This window comes from Seriola aureovittata, chromosome 2 (assembly GCF_021018895.1).
Source record: "Seriola aureovittata isolate HTS-2021-v1 ecotype China chromosome 2, ASM2101889v1, whole genome shotgun sequence".
Taxonomy (NCBI): Eukaryota; Metazoa; Chordata; class Actinopteri; order Carangiformes; family Carangidae; genus Seriola; species Seriola aureovittata.
The window spans coordinates 1007501-1033316 of record NC_079365.1 but is presented as its reverse complement, the minus strand read 5'-3'; the positions used below and the strand labels follow the sequence as shown (position 1 = coordinate 1033316).

The 25816-nt window shown below is 42.3% G+C and overlaps 1 protein-coding gene across 20 annotated transcripts in view; it reads left to right on the top strand.

Annotated features, from left to right (window-relative positions):
* Positions 1-25816, top strand: part of nfasca (neurofascin homolog (chicken) a) — a 150669-nt gene that overhangs the window by 42531 nt on the left and 82322 nt on the right. For 11 of the 20 annotated variants that reach the window (XR_008829616.1, XR_008829614.1, XR_008829617.1 and 8 more), the window contains exon 1: positions 11787-12075. The exons of 2 other annotated variants lie outside the window; for them this stretch is intronic. The gene's annotated coding sequence lies outside the window, so the exon portion shown is untranslated. Of the gene's footprint in view, positions 1-11785; positions 12076-25816 lie in introns of those variants that run through there. 7 more of the 20 variants (XM_056395985.1, XM_056395975.1, XM_056396033.1 and 4 more) reach the window with 3 other exon arrangements.

The window sequence follows — 25816 nt, the reverse complement described above, 5'->3', positions numbered from 1 at the left end:
TGCAAATACCAAATTTACCAAATACCATGTTAATGTTCATGTGCGGTTGTACTGAGCAGACATACAGTAGACCTGTGTGCCTTTGTGAACACGCACGCCTGGTTAACATGTTTGTGTATGCATGCCTGTGTGTGTAAGTGAGTGTGTTTGGCGCAGATGTTCCTCATGGCTTCATGCCACAGATGGTCAGCCAAGTCTTCTTCTCTTGTTCTTATGTCGTCTTGGCACGTCATTAGACATGCAGGGGCTTGTACATGTTGCATGTTTGTGTGTGAGTGTGTGTGTGTGTGCGTGTGTGTGTGTGTGTGTGTTTGTGTGTGTGTGTGTGTGTGTGTGTGTGTGTGAGAGAGTGTGTGTGTGTGTGTGACTCCTATGGCTACTGCTGACCAGCTGCTACAAGAAGCTATTGTGCCACCAGACGCCAGGACTATATGGCTGTGTGTGTGTGTGTGTGTGTTTGTGTGTGGATGTGTGTTTGTGAAGTTTTAGTTAGAGTGTGTGCTGTTTTCAGCAGAAAGTGGGGAAATGTGTTTTTCATTTGCAAGTAAACTTTGTGCTTTTGCTTTTTCAGTGATATGAGTGTATCACTGTTCTGTGGTGTGTTTGTGTGTATGTGTGTGTGTGTGTGTGTGTGTGTATGTGTGTGTGTGTGTGTGTGTGTGTGTGTGTGTGTGTGTGTGTGTGTGTGTAAGGGGGAAGTGGGCTAAGGAGGCTTAAAGGGCTAAATGAATGAATGACCCGTGCCTCCGCTTGGTCCTCAAGGCCCCACCAACTCATTAACTGTAGAAAAACGACCACACCTCCTGTTGCTGGAGACAAAGACGTGGGGGATTGAAGTGTGTGTGAGAGTGTGTGTGTGTGTGTGTGTGTGTGTGTGTGGTTAGGCAGGTTTCTTCAGAGGGTGGGGGTCAGAGTGTGGACAATAGGCTTGGCGCGCGACAACCTTTATTTGACTTGACAATAAGGGAAGAAGTGTTTTACGCCTGCTGGACACATACACACACACACACACACACACACACACACACACACACACACACACACACTGCTGCCATGTCCTGCTGTCACTGTGTCTAGTCTGCTGGGGACTCAGTCCTCCCGCTGCCCCCTCATCATTTTACTCCTCAAACCTTTTCAGCACTTTCTCTGTTGTTGAGTTTCCAGCTCTGTGTGAAGACACAGAGAGAAAACACTGTTTATTCACAGACAACAAGACCCGCAGCTTCCCCTCATTATTTACTATTACATTATTCCTACATCTGTCTTCATACGTCTTGATGTGTACAAGGTGAACTGACCTGCTAGTGTTTGTCTGATCCCTGATCAGTTCAACCACTGAATGATCTGTGTGGTGAGAGAGCACCATAAAGCTTTTATCTGGCAGGTAGTTCATTTAAGATTCACTCATGTGTTTGTGTTTGTGTGAGTGTTAGCCTATGGACAGCTGAAAAGAGTGTAACACTGAGTGAAAGCGCTTGCACACTGAGGTGAGGTGGGTGGAGATCATCCAGCAGTGGTGAGTACGTCCACCTGGAGACTTCATGTGTCTGGTGCACAGAAACCAAAGGCAGAGCAAACCAGCAGGACTTACATAGGACAGTTAGCAGAGTCCTGTGGCACAGATATTATACAGGGTGCTGAACGTCCGATAAGAGGTTTATGGATGAATAGTAGGGCTACATGATATGAAAAAATTTACTATTATTTTGGCAGATATTGCAATCATGATATAAGCCATGATTTCAGCTCACCATTCATGGTTGAAAATAATGTTGTTGTGATTTTTTGGGGGTGTTGTACCAAACAAAAATGAAAAGGTGCAGGTGTTTATGATGCTTCTGCACCAGAGAGGAACAACCACCTGCTTACAGACTGCAGTGGTGAGTGAATGAATCTGAGGGGAAAGATCACCATGATCCAGGACTGATAGAAAAACTCTATACTCTCTACTTTTCCTACAGTTCAAACAGAAGCTGCGTCTGCTTCTGAGATTCTCATCAGTGACCTGTTACTATTGTCACTAAACTACCGAGGCACATCCTTTTTCTTCTTCTGCTGTTTTTGTCATCCAGGGGAGACTGGTGACAGTTGCAACAAGGGTTATTCCTCCAATCAGAAACATGCTAGAGTGATGCTCATACTGCACATGCTCAGTTAGACCCTCCCTCCACCAGGAAGTCAGAAGACACATTCAGCATCTGCTGCTGCATTTATTGAGAAAAATATTTTGGAAGTGTGGGAGTATTTTTTTGCTTGTGGTGTATTTTGTTTGTATTTCTGTTTGAATCATTGTTGTGTTGACTTCTGAATGACGTGTTAGCATGTGTCAAGGTCAGTGTGTGTAGCACGTGATGCTCTGTCATGGCCGACAGGCTGCAGACGGTTATTCTAACTGTCCCCAAAGTAAACAGCCAAATCACAACAGACCACTCAACAGTGTTTTTAACATGTTTAGTTCAAAATAGGAAATACATACAGCTAATTTTGTCCCATAAAACAACAGAACAATAATAACTGCTCATTGTAACACATAAGAGAAAACAAATAAGTTATTTTGTCAGCCTCTCATGATATTAGGGAGGTTCTATGCTCTCCACAAAACAAAACACAAAAACTCTTCTATGAATGTCATCAAATAAATATATAATATGATCATGTCTTGTCAAACAATGCACATTTTCAGAATACTATGCTTATGGAGACAAAAAGCAAACAGTTATCATCTCAATTCATCTCAATTCATCTCAATTCTTACATTCAAATAAATGTAATGAATGATATGTCATATATAATCATCTTTAAATGGTATGGGTAATCAGCAGGCAGATGTGAGTTTATTATATAAAAGTTTGGTTGGTCTCTGAATAACTGAGAGAAATGCAAGTATCACCCTCTGTACTCTGTGAAAACACAGGCCGATTGTTGTGGCCAGTGTCTCTGGTGTGTTAACACTGAAACAAAGAATCTGCTGAGATCAAGGAGTGTCCCTCAGCAGAGAGCACCAGCAGCCGCACCATCACACATGTCTGAGACAAAGAACCACTCAGACTGTCCAGGTCACAGACCAACTTCACTTTCACCTGCTGTAGCGCTGTAAACAGTTTCTCTGTGTGAAGGTGTTATTATTGAAATTCCAGGTGACACAGATAATTCACTAATTAATACAAAACACTGCATGTGAACCATTTAGACAATAATGAAATGCAGAAATATCATCAGACTCCAGCTAAATTAGCTGGAAGAAGATTCAAGCCACCAGGTATGAAGCTGAAAACACTGTTTATTAGCATTAATTAGTATTCATTAGGATGTATTGAATTATTCATGGTGTTGAAGTGTGTTGCTCAGAATATTCAAATCATCTCACGAGTGATGAGATAAATCTGCAGCAGATCTTCATCTAGTGGATCGGAATCTCTTCGTTGTTGGCTTTTTTTTAAAAAAAGAAAGAAAAAGTTTTTTATACATAAACAGTTTCTTCTTCTTTCCCTGTTTGTTGCTGACTGTTGTGTCCAGATGTGTTACCTGTTTTCAGTGCTGAGACCACGTCCACCTTCTGTCAAAGTACAGGATTAAACCTGATTGTTCCTCTGTGTGTGTGTGCGTGTGTGTTTGTATGGGGGGCTGTATATGGGCGGATATTCATCATCACTGTAGCCATGGCAACGGCCGCTCAATTACCCGAGTGTGTCTTGTTTATCTGCAGACAGCGAGTCTCTCTCTTCCTGACTGTCTGCAGCAGCTGCTCCCTCACCACTCCCTGTCTCTCTCTGCTTTCCCTCTATTTTCATCCCTGTTTGTCACTTTGTCTCTTTGTCTCTCTCTGTCAGTCTCTCTGGTCCCAAACACTGAACACACTCAAGATGTATTCCGTCTGCAAATCAGAAACAGAAAACATTCATCTGTGAAATATTCATGTTTTTTTTGGCTAAACTGGACACAGCCACATCTGTCTGATGGAGCTCAGTGCTGGGAAGAAGCCAGATGTTACAAAGTTCACTCTGCTGCCTCTTCTCCCCCAGATAGCTGCAGGAACTAAACTCAGATACAAAACCAGCTATTAAGAATTCCTTTCCCCATGAACAGTCAGCCGTGTCTCCTAGAACTGATGTTTCTATACAACTAAACTGCAACAGCAAATGTGTTTTGTAGGAAAGATCATCTGAGGCTTCATGTGTTTTTGAAAGAATGGTAGCGGTTTCCTGGGGAGTTGGGCTGCCAGTCAGATTCAGTCTGATAAATATTTATGGGTGGGTGGAAGCTACATTTATTGAAAGCAGAAGGTGGATGATGGACCTATACAGTGCATGACTGTGTTTTTACAGAGTGTAATCATGGTGAAACAAATAGCTAATGATGTTTCATGTGGAAGAGTTTGGTTTTAATTTCAATAAATGTGACAATAAAAGTCTGTTGTTGATCCTAAACACTGCTTCTAATGGCACTGGATCAGCACTGTTTACTGTGCGAAGGAAGCTGCACCCAAGTTGTAGCAGCCACATTTTGAAGTTTTGCTTTTGACCAATCAGCAACAAAAGTCCTGCAAATCCTAAGACTAGTACCTAGTACTTGTAGGAGTACTAGCACTATCCACGAAGCAGGAACTGCCAGGAACGGAGGCTGAAAGCAGGTGAGGCTGCTGAGTTCCTGAAACGGTTGCTGGGTTATCAAACTTTACCAGGATGATGTTTGACCAAACTGATTCCCATAAAAACTACACAGGTGCACGTGACATGAGCGCACAGAACAGAGGGAACATTTCTGCTCTGTGGTCACACGAGCACGGGGCCGTGACAAGCGCTTGCTCGACCCTCCCTCCGCACTCGCTCACTTGTCAAGTTCACTTTTCACACACACACACACACACACACACACACACACACACACACACACACACACACACACACAAAGCACATTTTGGCTCCGATCCTAAACTCCATGTTTGTTCTAATGAAGCGGCTCGCTGGTCGCTTCATTAGAGTGAAATAAACAACAGAGAATTGTGGGAAGGTTCAGGGTGTCCTCGCTCTGGTGTCCCTCTGTGGTCAACATGTGTGTGTTTCTGTCTGTGAATTTTAAAGTCGTCTCCTTGCTCTCCTCCTCCTCCTCCTCCCTCGCTCTCTCCCTTCATCTCTGTCACTGTAAATTTTTAAACAGCTCAATTAGTGAGAAACCAGATACTGGTGAAGGGAGCTCTTCATGTGTGACCATGCATCTGTGTGTGTGTGTGTGTGTGTGTGTTTGTGTGTGTGTCTCAGAGGCTTGTCATGCTGTGGTGGAATGTTTAAGATTTTATTACATAAGATGAAATAATAATTAAACTTTTTCTTCCTGTCACTTGCATCAGAAATCACATCCTTCACAACTGAAACAACTGAAAGACTTGATAATGTCGATGTCCTCTGTGGATAAACGGTCACACGTCTGCTCAGAGATACAAATAAAAAACATCCTTATAGCTGCAGATCTTTACAGCACCATTCTGTTTGCACCATGACAAACAAAATCACTGTTTCTTCTTCTAATTACAAATTATTCTAGTTTTAAATGGATCCTGTTCATGTTTTACTAGAATCATTTTTTTATGGCATATTTTTATAATAATTACTACGTTTTAACAAAAACCTTTAACTTCTAATTTCATATCACCTCATGTTGCTAATGATGAAGTTATTACACATAACTGATGTATCTTGTTTAAGCAACTAATGTTTCCTTAAAAAAAAGAAAGAAGAAACTTATAACATTATCCAGCATCAGCCTCCGAGGCTCAAACATGATCCAACACTGAAGAACCAAAAGCTGCAGTTCCTCTAACGACCACTAGAGTCTGGCTCCAACAGTGAGTCAGTCCCCACAGACTCCCATGTTAAAATGTCCAACTTTACAGCAGAAATAAACATGTTTACAGCCTGGTACAAAAACTGTTTTTGGTCTCTAGAGCTAATTTCCTCCTTCACGACACCTGACCTGTAGTGGTAGTGGTAATTATGTTTACGTAGTATAAAGAGATACAAAGTCTATGTCAGGAGGAGGTTGCTGTGAATGGATGAATATGACACAGGAGGGCGGTGATTGGTTCTTTTACCGCTGACCGTTACCATGTTGTTAACATTGTAACCATGATAATGAAGATCGTCTAATGTTGAGGAAGTACCCATCATCATATATCCACACACCAACAGCCATCTTTTCCTGAACCTAACCAAACAACGAGCATTTCATGAGGTTAGCTGCATGTTTATTATTGTAACCATGGTGACAAAGGTTCGGTACACCTGCTTCAGTAGGGGCATCACAGGGTTGACCTGTGTGGTTGTTCAGATAAGAGGAACTTGTTATGTTGTTCTGTGTATAACATGTTGTTATAGGGTGAAGAAGAACCCGTGAACCTGATGAACCTGATGCACAGAATGTACAGTCGACATGTTTATTTCCCTGCAACACCGACCCCCACTAATCCAGACCACATGCCGAGCTGAGACATTTGGTGATTGTGCAACAGGCCTATAAACAAGATATGTGAAAACATATGGAGCTCAGAAAGTTTTCCACTCTGGATCTTTGCCATCTGCTGTTGAAAGTGTGTTTGAGTTGGAGTTTCACCCAGATACAGGCCAGTGTGCAGGTCACCTAACACTCACATCTGAGCGTGCTCAGGAGGATTTATTGTGGCGTGCCTCATCCTCTGTGCCTCAGTGTGATGTTGCTGTGTGTTATTTGAAAGGCACACTGGACAATAGCTGCAGTCTGTTCCTCCTCCATGTTGTTTGTTGAATCCTCCGTCCACTGGACAAAGCCTTATTGATATCAGCCCACATACTGTATCTGCTTAGCATGGATCAGGCCTGGACAAACACACACACACACACACACACACACACACACACACACAAAATGTATTGGAATTTTCTGTATTTGTGGGGAAACAGTCGTCATTTGGACGCCCATACACACCAACAAAGAGTGTGTCTGTGTGTTTGATGGGTGACATTTCAGTTTGAGAGTAGTGTTGTTGTTCTCAGTTTGTTGTGTGACACAGACTCATTAAACACACACTCATTAAACACACACTCTGACATTCATTCTCCATAGTCTAGTGATTGAAGACTGTTTCTCCATCTACATGACGTGTGTGTCCCTGCAGTCACTGGTGTTAACGAGTCATACAGCAGTGTGTTACTGTGTGTGTGTGTGTGTCTGTGTGTGTGTGTGTGTGTGTGTGTGTTTATATGCGTGTGTGCATGTGTGTGCTCTATTTTATTGTCATTTGATTATAAAACCAAAGTCTCTCAATGCCCAGGGTCAGATCTGCCCCTCCCACACCCGGTTCAATAACCACAGGACATGGCTGTACTCTGTGTGTGTGTGTGTGTGTGTGTGTGTGTGTATGTGTGTGTGTGTATGTGTGTGTGTGTGTGTGTGTGTGTGTGTGTATATGTGTGTGTGAGTGTGTGTGTGTTTAGGTGTGTGTGTGTGTGTGTGTGGTGTGTGTGTGTGTGTGTGTTTGTGTGTGTGTTTGTGTGTGTGTGTGTGTGTAGGGGTCAGAGTTAATTAACAGCCTCTGGCCCCCTTTGGCCAACACTGTAATGAGTCCAGTTATTGTCTAGCCATGAAGTTGTCTTCACGTCTTCTTTCCTATCTCCTTCAATTTACTGTTTCCTCTTTCCTTACTTTCTCATTCACTCTATTATTTTCCAACATAATCAAGCGTGAGACTCTGGTGTGTGGGAACAGGAAGTTCTTGGCAGAGATTTATTGTCTCAAGGTTTCAAGTAAAGGTTTTTTTTTATCATTTGTTGTTGATCATGTTCCTGGGCCCCCCCTCTCTCTCCCTGACCTTCCTGTCTGTCTCTCACTGTGGCTGTCAGAATAAAAGCAAAAGAAAAACCTTAAAAATAAGAGCAGTTCTCTTGCCAGTCAAGTCTGTAACATTCATGTCTGAGGGCATCATGTGTGTGTGTGTGTGTGTGCGTGCGTGTGTGTGTTGTGGTGTGGTGTGAGTGCACAAGTACACTTGTCTTGATGTGTGTTTGTCTGTTTGCTTGTCTGTTGAGATCTGAGCAGAGGTCAACTGACTGAGTCCATCTGGGTTGTTGTCTGTGAATGTCTTGGCGCACGTCTTAAGGGGATGCAGGGGGGGGGGGGGGGGGGGGGGGGGGGGGCTGAGGTTATCCCATTGTTGTCAGGGCATATGTTTTAATGATATGCAGGGGTCATTTGCATGTCACAGCTCGCGGCGGTGGGTGAGGGAGGTGGAAGGGGGTTATTGATTGTTTGGGGGTGTGGCTGCAGAGAGAAGGGAGCTGAAAATACTGGCTGATATCTGGAGGTCAAGCCTAGACACACACACACACACACACACACACACACACACACACACACAGATACATAAAAATGGAAATCTGTGTCTCTCTGTGTCTCATGCCTCAGGTCAGGTACTCTGCAAGGGGTGGGGGGGGTTGTGGGGGGGGGGGGGGGGGGGGGGGGGCTCTTTAAATCCTCCTTCCTCCAACTGACCCTCTCTATCTGCCTCTGTCATGCTCTTTCTGCATTTTCTTCACCAATCAGTCCATCTCAACATTTTGAGTTTATTAATTCAGAAAAGTCTTATTTCATTTCTTTATGTGACTGTAAAAGTTACTAATAAACTTAATTTAAACATCATGCTCCTTCACTCGTTAGTGTGGTTGCATCTGTTTGTGCAGGACAGTTTACACCTGTGTCATCGTCATAGTGACCTCACATTAATGTTGTGTGTGATGGAAGGTAGAGGAAGGAAAGATTCACATGTCATGTCACCATTCAACTTCCTAGGCCTGGGCTGATATTCAATAATAACATAATATTGAATATTGTGATATTTCCCACCATATGCAATATTTTTTTCTTTTTCTTGCAGTTTTGCAGTCTGTCCAGCTGCTGAGTCCAGCCCTCGTTTCACTGATTTGTTATTGTACATTGTGCATGAGCAAGTGACACACAAAGTTTTGAACTGCTGTTTAGTGGCAGCATCACTAATACCTGAAACCTGAAATATAATAACATAGTTATATATTGCAAAAAGCACCTGAAACATAAAGTATAATAATATTGTTATGTATTATTTAAAAAAAAAACAAACAACTGAAAAATATTATAACCCAAAACCTGCCATAATTGAAATTGTGGCTATTGCTGAAAGTTGGTTGGGTGAAGATAAAATATAATGTGCACTCTCTAACCACTGAGTCCGGTTTAATAACACTGAATGATGGACCTCGGCTGACAGGAGATATTTGTATTTGTATTCACATGAATCAACATTATGCTTGTGCGTAGTAATACGGTTCTTCACTGGTTCACAAAATGTAGTTCCAAAGATTTTGCCTTTTCTTATAGTTGAGAGCCAGACAGGAACTATGGGGATGGGAAGAGGGGGTCACATGAGACCAAGTTCCACCGCTGGATTCAATCTGAGGATATCACTGTTTAAGTGGTTCATGAGGACACAGTGAGGCCCTGATCAACAGCTGGGTTCACTGACTGCACGCAATATCTGAGGTCCTGTCCTCACAGAGGAGGGGCGGGTCTGCACTCTGCTCTAGAGCTGGAAAAAACCCAAGTGAGTCTTGGATGGACTGAAGATCAGTTTGATATCTGATATAGATCTGTTCATCTGACTGTGGGTAAGATGCTAATTAAAGTTTGCACCATGATGGAGCATCTCATTTACATACTGTGTTTACTATCCTATTATTATATTTGTTCATGCATTTTGCTGGTTTTTGCTTCCGAACACACACACACACACACACACACACACACACACACAGACTGACCGACCTTCCTTACAGCCACATCTCGTCCATGAGAAAACAAAGATAGCCTCCAGCTGAAGTGTGTGTGTGTGTGTGTGTGTGTGTGTGTGTGTGTCAAGGGGGGGGGGGGGGTTCTCTGCACTACATGCATGGACAGCTCTGTGTGTGTGTGTGTGTGTGTGTGTGTGTGTGTGTGTGTGTTTGTGTCGGGGGGGGGGGGTTCTCTGCACTACATGCATGGACAGCTCTGTGTGTGTGTGTGTGTGTGTGTGTGTTTGTGTGTGAGAATTTGGTCTCTGCATTCATGCATGATCGGCCCTATCTCTGTGACCTGCATGTGTACTGCATGTGAATGTGTTCATGCGTGGCTGACGTGTGTGTTCAGGCTTTTATGGGTTACGTGTCCATGTGAGGAGACTGTGGAGGAAACACATCAGGTCCTGAGTGAGTCTGAGTCTTTAACACAGGAAACCAAAGACAACACAAAGACCCGCTCTGTGTTCACCATGTAATAAACCACAGAGCAGAATCTCCTGTTTGATAAATAATAATCATCTTCTGCACCTGGACCCTCTCACAGGTAGATCCAACAACACATTGTACTTCATCGTCCTGCTCCTAGTGTAACACTGATGCTGTCCACACACTGCGAGTAATAAAGATTATTTTCTAAAGTTAGAGCTGCTTGAGTCAGTCAGTCTGGAAATAATTACTGCCAAGAAAACAGACAGATGAAAAGGTGTAATATAACAAGCTACACATTATTCCTCCTCCTCTCTTAACAAAACACCACCTACTTGATGTCAGTAGTAACAGACACTGTCCCTGCTACACTGACACCAACCTGTCAATCCTGGCATCTGACAGGAAAAACTAAATGGTCCAAAAACATCTGTTCCATCAGACCAAACATTAATTCAATAGGCAGGATGCTCAATCAGAAAATAAATGGGAAAGGAAAATAACATAATAACAGTAGAGTACGAAGTTGTGAAGACCACAACCTTTCGAGGTCTACAAGTCTGAACATAGTTCACAACAACATCAAATTATTATTAAATGGTTTTTAAACTGACAAAGTGTGTCACTACAAACTTCATCTTTTTAGGAGAAACAATGATCTGAACAGCTGATAGTTTGAATATAGTTTGTTAAAGTCAAACCAACTCTGTAGAAATTTCAGTTCTTAATGTTTGCTTTGCATTTCATATCATGTCATTTTAATTTCATTCAGCTGCTTGATCAGGGGAATTATCTCGTCAGATAATGAACTGCAATAAAATGTTTCTGCTGTATCCTGATAACTTAGCTGATACCTAAGTATCAGAGACGGGATCAGGAAGGAAATCATGTTGTTGACTTTTATAAGAAGACGACGTCTCTGTTCCCAGTTCCACCTACAAACGCTCCGATGAAACGGACGATCGTTTATCCAAAAGGAGGAAACCTGTCACTGAACTGATCAGTGGCCATTATTATTTAAAATGTGTATTTTCGTTTAGCACAACACAACATAACATGACATCATCTGTTCTTGTACTGAAGAGGATTAGGGCCACGTGTGATTTTTTCTTTTTTTTTGTCGAATTGTTCTTTTCATCTTAGAATTCTGAATGTGAATGTGTGTGAAGTGTGTTTAAAGTGTGTGTGCTGTGTTCTGTTTTGGTTGAGGTTAGTTTTACTCTCAGTTTAGTTTGAATCATCCTGGTTGAGCCTGAAAAAGGAAACAAGCCTCTGTGACTTCACACACAAACACACACACACACTGTGTTTCACTTGTATTTGTGTGTGGGACAGTTGTGCATCACTTGTAATGTGTGTGCGTGAGTGTGTTTGACAGCAGTGGAGACGGTGTGTGTGTGTTTGCGTTTGAGGCTTATTAATAATGCATGAGGTGGGAGGGGTGAAGGAGAGGGGGTGGTGACAGATGGAGAATCGGTGTGTGTGTGTGTGAGAGAGAGAGCGAGAGAGAGAGAGAGAGAGAGTGAACGGTCTGAGAGTAGTGAGAGAACAGAGAGACGGAGAGAGTGAGGAGAGAACAGACTGAATGACAGAGATGGACACACTGTTGTGTTTTCCAACATTTATACACTTGTAACGTGTGTTGTCTGTGTGTGTGTGTGTGTGTGTGTGTGTGTGTCTGAGCTGGATCTGATTGACAGTTGCTCAGTCTTTGTGTTTGCTCTTTGGTTTTCTTGGATGCTGAAGGATCTGATGTGGGAGATACAGAGTCACCCAGCACTGCTTTACACCTGGACGCAAGAGCTGCACTGAGGTACTGATACACATTTATACACGTGTGTGTGTTTACACTTTTATTTCCTGTTCAGAATTTAGAGTTGTCATGTTTGGACTTTGTGAATAGAAGTGATTCTCAGCCTCCTAGCTGAGATATGTGATTGACAGTGTTCACATGGATCTGTTGTGTTCATGTTACCTCACTCTTAAAGCTCCCTGCTGCTTTCTCTCTTTGTCTTTACATTTATCTTATTTCTCCATCTAAAGTGGATCCGTGTGTTTATGTATTTAGTCATGCCTCGTCCTCACACAGTTCAGTTCAGTTCCCTCTGTCCCATCACTCTGGACATGATGTGATGTGGCTGCTGTCTCACCACAGTGACTCAGGGCTGGTTACACTTACAGTTAAGAGTCTCACACCAGCTGTTGGACGTCTCATGCTGGTAGACTCCAGTGAACAACTATTGAACAGTATTGACTGATATTACTTATGGATTTAGATAATTCTAGCTAACCAGTAGCAGGGAAAGTTCTGAGACTCACGCACTTGATTAGCACAGCAGCTAATGTGTGTAGCAGAAATGAGACTCTTGACGAGTTAGCTAGCTCTTTTCGACCCAGCTGACCACTTCTCAAGCAACTAGAGTCTGGAGTTTACTACAGCTATGTCCACACTAACATGTTTTAGTTTTAAAACTCATCTCTTCTGCTACGTTTACTCCTAGCGTGACTCCTGGACCCGTTTTAGTTTGAAAACTCTAGGGTTGTGCTTTATTTTGAAAACGCTGGGATTGTATTTTATTTTGAAAACTCTGAGGTTGTGTTGTAGTCTGGACGGACAGAAACTGAGACCTTTTGGAAACGATGATGTAAGACACCCACGGTCTCTCCTGATTGGCTCTCATCAGCCTGGTGAATACAACATGATAATGAATCACAGTGAACCCTCGTTTTTCGCAGGGGTTACGTTCCAAAAAGAACCCGTGATAGGCGAAATCCGTGAAGTAGTAACCTTTATTTTTTTTTCGTTCGTATCCAGCGTAATGTTTTTTTTTTCTGCAGTCATTAATCCACAAAGCTAATGCAGACTCCATCCTTACCATGGTCTTGTTGCGGACAGTTGCAGCCCTTTTTGCATCCTTATTAAAACTTATTGCTGCTGTCGTCCTTATGTTATTTTCCTCCTTCTTTATGGAACGAACGGAATATTAATTAATTCCGTAATGGCGACCTACAGCCGCATAGCTTCTACCTTCCTTTAGCATGTCCAGAAGTTTAACTTTTTCTGCGATAGTTAGCATCTTCTGCTGTTCCTCCTTCAGAGGATTTACTGTAACTAACCAACTGCAGAGAAGGCAGTCTACTTCCTGTTTACACTTCCTGTTCACATACTCAGTGTACCTGAATGGTCATGTGATATGTGTTTTCAGGTGTGTTGTTGGACGGAAGTTGTTTTTGTTTTAAAATGAAAATGCAGTAGTGTTGCCAAAGTCTGAGTCATCTCTCTGTCAGACCATGTAATTGACTGTATCTTTATTGACAGACTTTGATTCAGACACGAACATGTTCTCTCTGCATGTGGTTGAACACAACCCAGGTAAAACACACCAGCTGTTCTGTAAACATTGTCACATTTCTCTGATTGGTTCATGAGTTCTGTTGGTGGAATACTTATCACTCTCCATAGATCTTTGGTTGATCTGATACCGATCAAATCTCCGGACTATGAACCACAAATTTAAATATTTCTTCAAAATTCATCTCTCTGCTCTTCTGCCTTGAACGTTATTGGTCATATATAATGTCACGGGAGATAGAGCGGGTTGTCCACTAATCAGAAGGTCGGTGGTTCAATCCCGGCTCCGCCAGTCCATGTGTCGAAGGCAAGATACTGAACCTAAGAGTGTGTGTGTGTGTGTGTGTGTGTGTATGTGTGTGTGTGTGTGTGTGGTAGAAGCACTGTATGAGTGTGTGTGAATGGGTGAATGTGGCTTGCAGTGTAAAGTCCTTTGAGTGGTTGATAAGACTAGAAAAGCTCTATTATAAGAGCAATCTATTTACATGATATGTTTGTGCCTTGTCAACACAGATTCGTCTGTTAAAGATTTGTTTAGAATCTAATTAGCCATGAGAAGGTCTGTACTACGAAGCAGGATCTGAGGTTATAGAGGTGACTTCAGGTTTAACTCTGGGTTTTCAGTCCTATGACGGTGGTTCACTTGTTACCGAGGTGAATGGCCATGGTAACTTACGCTGAACTCCTCACCTGTTTTGAAGCAGGTTGACACAACAGCCAAACTAGTGACCAATCAAATCACTGGAGTCATCATTCCTATAGGATCCTGACAGGGACAAAAGAGTTTACGATAAAGTGATAAAGCAGAAGATATAAAATATAAAAAATCTGTGGAATAGTTTTCCTGTTTGAGTCTTTCCATGTGTCCACACCGTTTTAAAACAAAGCTTCTGAAAAAATGCACAGAGAGTTGATCACGCTAAATAAATAGCCTGTATAATAACTGACAGTGATGAAGCTTTTACTCTCTTCTTCATAATAACACGAAGAGACTCTGTGACCACAGCTGGAAATAAAAACTAAACCTCTGATGTCTTTGATTAGAACAATTTAGCCACACACTGTTAATTATTTCCATGATTATAAATGAACATTTCAGTCAGACTGACTCATCAGACATCAACTACTTCTCTCCTCTCTGCAGCACAAACAGTCTGACATTAACTTTAACTGTTTTCTCTGCATCACATGTTCATGAGTGTGTTCATTATCAGACTGAAGAGTGAAAATACTCAAACATAATGATAATTCATGCACTTATTTACAATATATCTTTAGTCTGACTTTAATAGAAATGATATTTAGACATTGAAATAATATTTTTTATTCCAGTCACGTGATCATGATCATACTTCATTCATAGTTCAGACGATGTTGCTTATAATTAACAGCTCAGGGTAAACCCAGGGTTAAGTGAGCCAGTTGATAACCAGCTGTTAGGGTCAGTTAAGCCAGATACAGTAGTAGTAGTTGTGGTACAGGCTCCGCTCTCCTTCCTGAAAACAAATCAGATGATCAATGACAGAACAAATGGTCTGGAGAATAACTGTTCGTTCTGTGAAGATCTGATAATCAACAAAGAACGTGTCACTTCACTATACTTCATGTTATCAGTGGTTAGCTGTAATAGAATGAGACCCTGTGAGAGCCTTTCTTTGAACTTTGACCTTTTCTGAGGTCAGATTCACGTCAATAAAGACGGTTTGATTATTGTTTACTGGAGAAGAAACGTTAGGCTGCTGTTCTTTGTAACCACACTGTGTGTAACTATGTGTGTGTGTGTGTGTCACACACAGACACACACACACACACGTTTACCAGACAGTTCTCTGACAGATTTTTATTTTGTGTGTTTGTGGGAGGATTACTGCATTAATACATTTCAAGTGTTTTCCATCGTGTGCAGGTGTGTGTGTGTGTGGTGTGTGTGTGTGTGTGTGTATGGGTAAGTGTTTGTTCAGGGATGCGGGTGGACAGTAGTGGGAGTGCCAGAACACTCAATGCACACACACACACACACACACACACACACACACACACACACACACACACACACACACACACACACACACACACACACACACACATTCTGACATACACAAATACAGTCCTTCTTTGTTCTGGAGCATCATTGTGAAGAAAAGGTTAATGCAGCCAGAAAACAGAGAGAGAGAGAGAGAGAGAGAGAGAGAGAAAGAGAGAGTGAGGGAGAGAGACAGAGAGAGAGGGAGAGAGAGAGAGAGAGAGAGACTAATGGACGACGACGGCCTTTCACTGCAAATATTTGGTCAAGGGTCTCATACTAACCATCCCCTCCCCCGTCCTCTCTCTCTCTCTCTCTCTCTCTCTCTCTCTCTCTCTCTCTCTCTCCTCCCCCATCCTCTCTACCCCCCCTCCATGGCCAAAGGGAGAAGATCAGAACAAATTGTCACTTTGTGATCTGCCCACGTTACATGGCTCTTTATTTCTTCGAGAAAGAACAGAGCTGGAGGCCACGAGTCAGATCCTGATCATCTCAGCTGCTGCTGGTTCAGTCGGTGTCAGGCAGCAGCCTCATGTATCTTCATTTCTATCCTGCTCCAAGTTGACTGAGGCACAAAATATATATTTTTTAGCATAAAATAAGATTTATGTTGATTAAAAATGATTGATAAAAATGATTGATTAAAAATCATATATAAAACAATATTAGATTTTAAAAACATTTCTTCATCAGTCTGCTCTTCCTCCTCTTCACTGCTGCTCGGACTCTTATATTTTATGTAATCGTAGAGATTTAGCTCTAGATGACTCCTCTACTGCCATGTCCAGTTAATCTGTTGGCTGTGATTGTGTGTGTGTGTGTGTGTGTGTGTGTGTGTGTGGGCGGGGGGTGTAGTGTAGCCAGATAGCACTGAATAAGCCCTCATCAGCAGAATATCCAAATAAAAAAACATTGCACACAGCAGAAAGTGACTTCCTGTCATGACATATTCTGTGTGAAGCAGGAACCGGAGGAGCTGAGGCTCCGTCTCTCCTCAGCAGAGCAGGAGGAGCTCTGCATTAAGGGTCTGAGTGGAAACATTCTCACTATGCTAAATACTAATTCCTTTGTGGTCACCATCAAAACACAGCTCGTTGTGCCGAGATGAGGGGACAAACTGACGACAGGAGGAAACCATGTGACTGTCAGAAAGATACTTTGTGTGAACTGATGATCAGGATCATGTTTCCTCCAACCTTAGCGACCATGTGGGTCATTTGTCCCCGTCTAAGAATATGACCCACAGTGGCAGATATACCACAGCTTCCTCGTCATGGTAACAATAATAAACACACAGTTAAGATTAGGGATTTCACGATACCAGAAATTTAGTAGTTGATACCAATACCAGTGAAATTTCACGATTCTCGATACCTATTTCGATACCACGGTAAAAAAATAAATAAAAGAATAAAAAAATAAATTCCATGTATTTTCTCTTTTCCCTTTACTGAAAAATACAAATAGAAAATAAACCCAAAAAACTAAGAAAAGTTGCATGTAGCCTTCAAGAATTTAAAATAAACAATACAGTGCTAAAATATAAACAATCAACTCTTTATTGCACAGCTCTTCAGCTTTAGTGCCCTGAGACAAAAAAATTGGAGAAATAATAGATATAATAAAATGAAACAACTATTGACATATGAAAAAGAACAGTGGCATGTAGCCTTCAAGTATTAAAATAAACAATAATGTGCTAAAATATACAGGCAACGTTTACAAATGGGCTATTTTGGGTCTATAATCAATCTCTCATTATCCGCCTCGAAAGCAAAATATTTCCATACGCAACTCTTCTGGCTTTTTCTTTCCACGAGCCGAAGTCCTGCAGCTGGACCAAGGTGTGTGCCGGAGAACCTGTGCTTCACTGTGTTCCGAGTCACTGAAATGTTGCCAGTGATGCAGTAATTACTGTTAATGTTCTTTTACACATGTTTTTGGTAGATTACTGTCACTTTTGAGGTAAGACACTATTGCACAGATAAGTTGCTCATACAGTTAATGACATCCTGCTTGTGTGCAGTGAGACCGCGAGCATGATGAGCACTCATTCAGCTGCCTCCCTCAATGGGATGTCATTCTTATGTTACTTCCTAAGAGGGTGACTATCAATCTTGTCACGCGTCAGTACTTTTTGGTAGCTTTGATACCACTGTTTTTTGCCACGTGGCATCAGCTTGGTACTTAAGTATCGGTTAAAGTTATGGAATGGTAAACGCTGATTCTTGATCCACCCCGGCCTCCTCCTGATGTGGACTTTGTCGCCCTTTATACTGTCACCTTCACTCCCGTCATAATGACCACGGCCACTAGAGGCCACCTGACAGTGCAGCGTGATAAGCTGCTGCACAGCTGACCTGTGGGCTCGTTCTTTAAAGGACGGTGGTCTTTCTCTGGCGCTGCGACACTTTTCTGCTTCATGCATTTTCCCCACAGGAAAAGCTGCTTGTTGACATGCAGTGAAATCCAGTCAAGTGACTGAGAAGAAGGTCAAGGCCCAGACTGCTCTGATTCCAGGTGCAAATACAGATGTTGTGCCCATGAGCCAGGTACTTAACCTACATTACTGCACAGGCATCCATCTGTGTGTGTGTCCTACAAATTATCTTCATATACGGAGTATTTTCAGAGGCAACATATTTTTTGAATGAAGGTAAAACATACAAAGATCAAGACTGGGACACCAGAGACCGGGTTCACATCCAGAGACTGGGTTCACATCCAGAGACCGGGTTCACATCCAGAGACCGGATTGACATCCAGAGACCGGGTTCACATCCAGAGACCGGATTCACATCCAGAGACCGGGTTCACATCCAGAGACCCTTCAGCTCTTTGGTTCAGGTCAGTGAAAGACCAGAATCTTTCCTGAACCTGAACCAAGAGCCTGATGGAGTCACTACAGTTGGAAAGATATTAGTTGTAAAACAATGTTGTCTGTGAACTTTTAACTGAGTTGCTCAGTGTCAACGTGTTTGGTACTTACCAATTATGTGAATGAACATAATTTCATTTCATGATGTTTATAGACACATGATGCGGCTCCGGCCATGTTTCCTTACTGAACATATTTGCTGTTGCAGTTTAGTTAGGAGACAGGGTTGGTGAGTGTGTGTGTCCAGCAGTGTGTGTGTGTTTGGGAATGTTCTGTCAGTTTCTCCTCCAGTCTTCTCTATATTTTAGCCATTTTTTCTTTTCTCTTTTTCTGGTGAATGTTCTGTGTTCTGTGAACACGGCACTCGAAACGCTTCAACAGGAAACACAGAGCGTGAAAGAGTTGAGTTGTATGAGGAACACAAACACACAATTGTAACTAAAAAAGAAATACAGTGAGTTTTAACTTGAATGAACTTTTTTGGCTTTTTGAATGGATCCTTTTATGTTGAAGGTTGTAATTGTTTTGTTTGACTACAAGAACAAGTTGGGGCTGGAGAGTTTTCATGTCAAGGTATTCTGTAGATGTTGCCATAAGATATTTAATTTAATATTATAATTATTTATAATTGCGTTTAGCAAACAGTGTATGGAGTCTTACCCAGAGTCCACGGCCTTCTTCCCATGATTCACCTCTACCACTCCTGATCTTGAAGGTAGAGCTCCATGTAGAGCGGTACATCGTTTTTTGACTGCATGTTATTGTCAGTTTCTACAGTCCATCTGAGGACATAAGCTAAAGCACCTTTATTGTTTATTTTACAAAATAAATATTGTTTATCTTTACTATCGGATCCCTTCATTTCTTTGGTTGGAACAACAACGGCACGCATCAGACCTGGAGCCTCAAGGCGGGCTTGGATCGCAGGATTGCTTTTACAAATACATTTAGTACGTTTAAAATCACTGGCCTTCCTCCCAGACCAGAGTGTTCCTCTCCGTGTGTTTGACCAGGAATAAATCACCTCACTCATGATGCGCAGACATAAATACAGTTCACCTGTAGAAACAGCAGCAGTGGCACCAAAAGCACATAGATTAAAGTCAACACACAACATCCTGCAAAGTCTCATTATTAAGTTGCTTGTCATGGATTTAGATATCTGTGAATACGTTTGACTACATTACTCAGATCCATTATTTAAGGTACTGAGGGACCTCGTTTCCTCTGGATGAATAAATACATTTATATTCATGAATTATTGAGAAAATTGTAAAGAAACGTGTTTTTCATGTGAGTGATCAAAGGCAGCATCATGAAGACAATCTCAGCTGTCTGCTCAGGACGTGACAGGTGTGCCTCAGGTCACTCCAGCTGAATGAACTCACACACACACACACACACACACACACACACACACACACACACACACAGGCACAGACAGGTGATCTCAGAGACTGGAGCTCAGTGACTGTAAGGAGCTTGAAGATCACCACAGTAAATGATGACACACAGTAAATGAGCTGTGTGTACATGTGTGTACATGTGTGTACGTATGTGTGATGGCTGCCCTCAGTTAGACTCGTCCTCATGTAATTTTCCATTTGGTGACTCCAGTGATTGGTCAGGACTCGGGGCTCAGCTTGACACAGGCCTCTGCTCCACTCACTCATGAAATGTTCCTTTAATCTGTGAGCGAAGCTGCTGCAGGATCAGTTTAACCCTCTCTGAATCTGAATCCACCAACACAGGATGATACATGATTATTTCACCATGCTTTCATTGTCTTCTCATCTTTGTTGTGCTACAAAATACTTCATATAACAGAGCAGAGTAGTTACAGTGTGTATCCATGACTTTTTGAGACACATGTAAATTAAGGTCACGTTTATGGCTTTAAAACCATGTCAGTGGAAGTTATACAAGTGTTTCCCAAACAGTACATAAACACAAGCAAAATATGTCTTATACAATAATATATTTATACAATAATACTGCATTATGACACTGTAATTCTAGGTTTGTGCTGTTGTTAAATATAGCCTATAGCTGGAACATAATGCTGATGGTGTCCTGGACTGTGCACAAACTCAGCTCTCATAAACAAGAAATAAAATATTCATTAAAGCAAAATTAAAATCTGAAACCAAAACAGGACATTTTCACCTGCCAACATTGTTAAAAAGTAAAAGTAATAGAGTGTAAAAAGTTGATTTTCAGCATGAAATGTAATGAAAACAAACAAATCACATGATTCCAAACATCAACCTCCAAAGCTGGAAAATGAAGCCAACACTGAAGAACCAAAAGCTGCAGTTCCTCTAACGACCACTAGAGTCTGGCTCCACCAGTGAGTCAGTCCCCATAGACTCCCATGTTAAAATGTCCAACTTTACAGCAGAAATAAACATGTTTACAGTCTGGTACAAAAACTGTTTTGGTCTCTAGAGCTAATTTCCTCCTTCATGACACCTGTTTATATAACTCACCTGTTTACATTTTATTAAGGCTTAAAGTTATGTAGAATTGAGGGCGTGGCCTCTTTGAGTGACAGGTGGGGGAGCATATTCTTGCCACAAACCGGCATTAACAGAAATCTCTGCTCCACACACGCCCCACCTCTTTGAACATTTCTGGATTAGCTGGGAGTTATGGGCGGAGTCAGACACTGCCAAGATGACGATGGTGGAGCAGCTGTCATCCACACTAAGTGGCCAAAATTTAAAAACATCTGTTTTTGCTTTCACACCCAGAGACAGATGTTTTCATACCTTCTCTAGTTTCAATGACTGTGGACAGCAGCTGGAGGTGTGCTGGTTATATGTGTCACTCATGATGGAGTCAAGGATCCATTTGGACCAAGTCTCAGCCTCTGTTCTGGCTCGTTTAGGAGGTTTGAGAAAACCACCTTTTTTTCACTGTAGTTTTCATTTCAATGATAATTACATGTAGTTTTGTATTTAATACTCAGTGCAACAACCACACTGTCTCATCTAAGAGAAGGTGGTATGTGTGTTTTTGTGTGTGTGTGTGTGTGTGTGTGTGTGTGTGTGTGTGTGTTTGTGTGTGTGTGTTTGTGTGTGGTGTATTTGGTACCTGATAGATATCTCTAAAGTGTTAATTGGGTTTTTCAGCAGCACAGAGCAACCAGCCAGTGCTCTTACAAACACACACACACACACACACACACACACACACACACACACACACACACACACACACACACACACACACACACACACACAAACACACACACACACACACACACACACAAACACACTTTACACTTCACACTTCACACCTTTTAGTAGTGAGTGAGTGCAGTGATCACTACACACACATTTTCACACTGACATGTCCCTAGGGGAGGGGGGTGGGCTATCCTCACCATATTCACTTGTACATACACTTACACAGACAGACACAGACAGACACAGACACACACACACACACACACACACACACACACACACACACACACACACACACACAGACTCACAGTGAATGGTTGTGTCAGGAAGAAGCCAGACGAGGAGTTGAGAGGAACAAAGAGGACACGTGGTTCTGATGTTCTGTGTTTTACCAGCAGATTATAAACCAGACGTCCTTTATCTGTTATCTGTTCAGAGAAAATATATGAGACTGACCTCAGACCAGCTGTGTTTCCTATAGAAGAGGCAGATGTAATATAATCCTCCATAATGAATGAAAAGAGAGGGAGGAGGACAGGGAGGTTTCACTGTGTGTGTGTGTGTGTGTGTGTGTATGTGTGTGTGTGTGTGTGTGTGTGTGTGTCCATATAGATGATGGACACACACACACACACACACACACACACACACACAGTTGATATTGGACTTAATTTCATTTTACAGACTGTATGTGAAAGAGATGTGAGGAGAGAAAGACAATTCAACTTAGTGGTTGTATAAGTATAGGAGAGACATTAGAAAAAGGACAGGTGTGTGTGTGTGTGTGTGTGTGTGTGTGTGTGTGTGTGTGTGTGTGTGTGTGAGAGAGAGAGAAGAGAGAGAGAGAGAGAAAGGCTGCAGAAAAGAACAGAATGACTTAAATCACAGTGGCAACCTCAAGGCAGATGGGACCATGATGGCAAATTATGCCTGGTAGTCATGCTTACAGAATAACACACACACACCACACACACACACACACACACACACACACACACACACACACACACACACACACAGACAAACTCAGGCCTTGATGAAAGGTTTCATAATGCATTGCATTGTGGGTACTTCCCTGTTTAACTATCAAAAGCAACACAAAATACCAAAGACACAGTCGATACCTTATTACTGCATAAACCAAAAAAATACTCATGAGTGAGAAACAGCTGGAATCATCTGGAAACATGAGAAAGGGCTCAGAGGGAAGACGTGACTGAGGTTTTTATTTACAGTGCAGATAGGAAAGGTGTGTCCTGCACACAGCGTCTTCATCACATTTTAATGAAAGCCCTACACATAACCTCAGCAGTCCTCTGAGGACTCACACACATGAATGTATGTATGTGTGTGCCTCAGGAGTGTGTCAGATGAAGTGTTTGAGTTGTCTTGTTTTTCTGAAATCACCATCCGTAGTATCAGCCTAAGTGTTTACATTTCAGTTTGTGCACGGATTAAAAAAGGTGTCAGTCTGCAACCTTTACAGACGCTGTTTACAGTCTTAATGCTAAGCTAACCAAACCGGCTGCAGGCTACAGATTTATGTTTAACTTACAGATGTGTGAGTGTTTTCAGTCTTCTCATATAAATGTCACCAACAAAGTGAGTCAGTGTGTTGTCAGAGTGTCTCTTTGCTGTGTCCTCTGATGCTGAAGGATTCTGAAAGTCTTCAGTTATCATGTGTGTCTGTATGGACATCAGAAAATCTGATCTGGACAAAGGGAGGAGGGTGGGCATGGCTAAAGTGGGATAAATAGGCATTGATAAGGCTGTTTCTGATTGGCTGAAATGAGACACCTGTAGTTGTGATCCCATCCAATTCAAATTCTTACCGATGCAGTGGAACACAGTCCCAATGTAGAGCAGCTGCACAGAGTTTATAAAATATATATTTATAAAATAATGTTGATGTTGAACTGTAGTATTAATAGGTTTTGTTGTTAATTGCTTTGTTGATACTGCCTTGTGCTGTGTGCAGTCCTGTATCTGACTACAGTCATGTCAATAAAGCTTCTTTGAATTTGAATTTGAATTTATAGCTGATGCCAATTTTCAGCTCTTGTCTCTAGCTGGGTTTCACAGTGCAGTTAAAATATTCGGCTACAATACACAGAACAAAATACTATATTTAACATGCACTGATTGTGATGTAAAAAAGAGACAACAGCTTGTTAGGTTGCTTATCTGGAGTTGCTTATCTGAAACGTCGTATAGTGACAAGTCTTTTCTCCGTGAACTTCTCTGATCTCAGTCAAAGGCTTCCATCAGGAATATGTTGTGCTGCTGTTTAAAAGCTAAAGGACCTATTTACCACAGTGTCTGTCCCTGACAACACCATGCTACAGTCATGTTTATTCATTCACGCTCTCAATAAGTCACTCGGGAGCTGACATCGCACCCGCACACTCGCCTCTTTGATTATGAGGCTGTTTTCTCTTTTAATTCACTAGTATTTAAAGTAGAAACAAGGAAGCTTCAGTTTCCATCTGCACAGAGATGAAGACAGAGAGAGAGGGAAAGGCGACCACCACAGGGTGTTATTGTTGGGTGTACCTTGTTCCCTCAGTCAGGTCACACATGCACACACACACGCACACACACACACACACACACACACACACACACACACACACACACACACACACACACACACACACACACACACACACACACACACACACACACTCACAGCTCGTGGCCACACTTTGAAATGATGTCTTCTGGATTATATATACAGTGCATTCAAACACACACATGCACACACACACACACACACACACACACACGCACACGCACATGCCCACACACATGCACATGCACATGCACATGCACATGCACATGCACATGCACATGCACATGCACATGCACATGCACATGCACACACAATGAGATAAAACAGTGATTGTGTGTTTGTTCCGTCCCTTTCAGGTCTGTATGTCTTTCCTCACACACCCACACACAGACACACACTCCTCAGATATAAGGCTTTGATAATGGCGAGCACACTTCCAGCCTCACACTCCCGCTGAGGTGGGGAGGTTGGTCTCCCCCATCCTGAATCATATCTCCGTCCTCCTTCCTCCCCCCAACCTCCATCCCTCCTTCCCCTTGTGGCTCTGTTGCTAAGGAGCCCTGGTGACTGGGGAGTTTTCTCATTGAGCGAGGACCAATAGAGGTGGAGGAGAGGGGGAAAAAAAGGAGGGATGGAGGAAAGGGGGAGTTGGGCTGGGGGTATGTGGGTGGTTGGGGGTTGGGGGTGCTTTAGATATGGATGGTTGGAGGAGGATCACAAAGTGAGATCCAGATGTACTAATGAGGTAGCATGCTGAACCGACATCACCACAAGCATGGAGGGAAAGAGGACAGGATGGATGGATGGAATCATGGATGTATGGATGGAAAAGTGAAAGTAGATAGGATGGACCAGGAGTGATGGAAATGATTAAGATGGAGTGATGACATGAAAGAGAAGGAGTGAACAAGTTCTGTGTTAGGAGAGAAACAACAGTCAAATACAACAAAGAAAAGGCTGAGAGACGAGAATAAAGAGGAGGAGGAAAAGGATAAAGGAAGAAGGAGGGAGAGGTAATTTAAAACAAGATGGGGAGTGTGAGAGGCGGTGGGGGGGGTGAGAGAGATAGAGGAGAAGAGATAGCTGTAGAGAGAGAGAGAAAGAGAGAGGGCCAGACTGCACCCTTTTATTTATTTTGGCTGGCACAAAGGAACATTACCTCTGGACGCACACACACACACACACACACACACACACACACACACACACACACACACACACACACACACACACACACACACACACACACACATTCTTGTATTACTATAAAAGTGTGGGCCTGATGTTGACGTCCTGACATTAAACTCAGACTGATCTTATTCTTCAAAACGAACACGTCTCTCATTCAGTGTTTATTCTTCTTCTGGTCTAAAGCCGTGTAGTTTTCTTCCTCACACGTACAGAGGCTGAATTGACCTGCTACCTGCTCTACCACCTGAGCTGCACATTGTGCAGGTAACCTGCAATCCAGCCAGCAATTTTCAATTTACTTTAACGATTAATCAGTGAATCAATTGTTAAATTGACACAAAATTCGA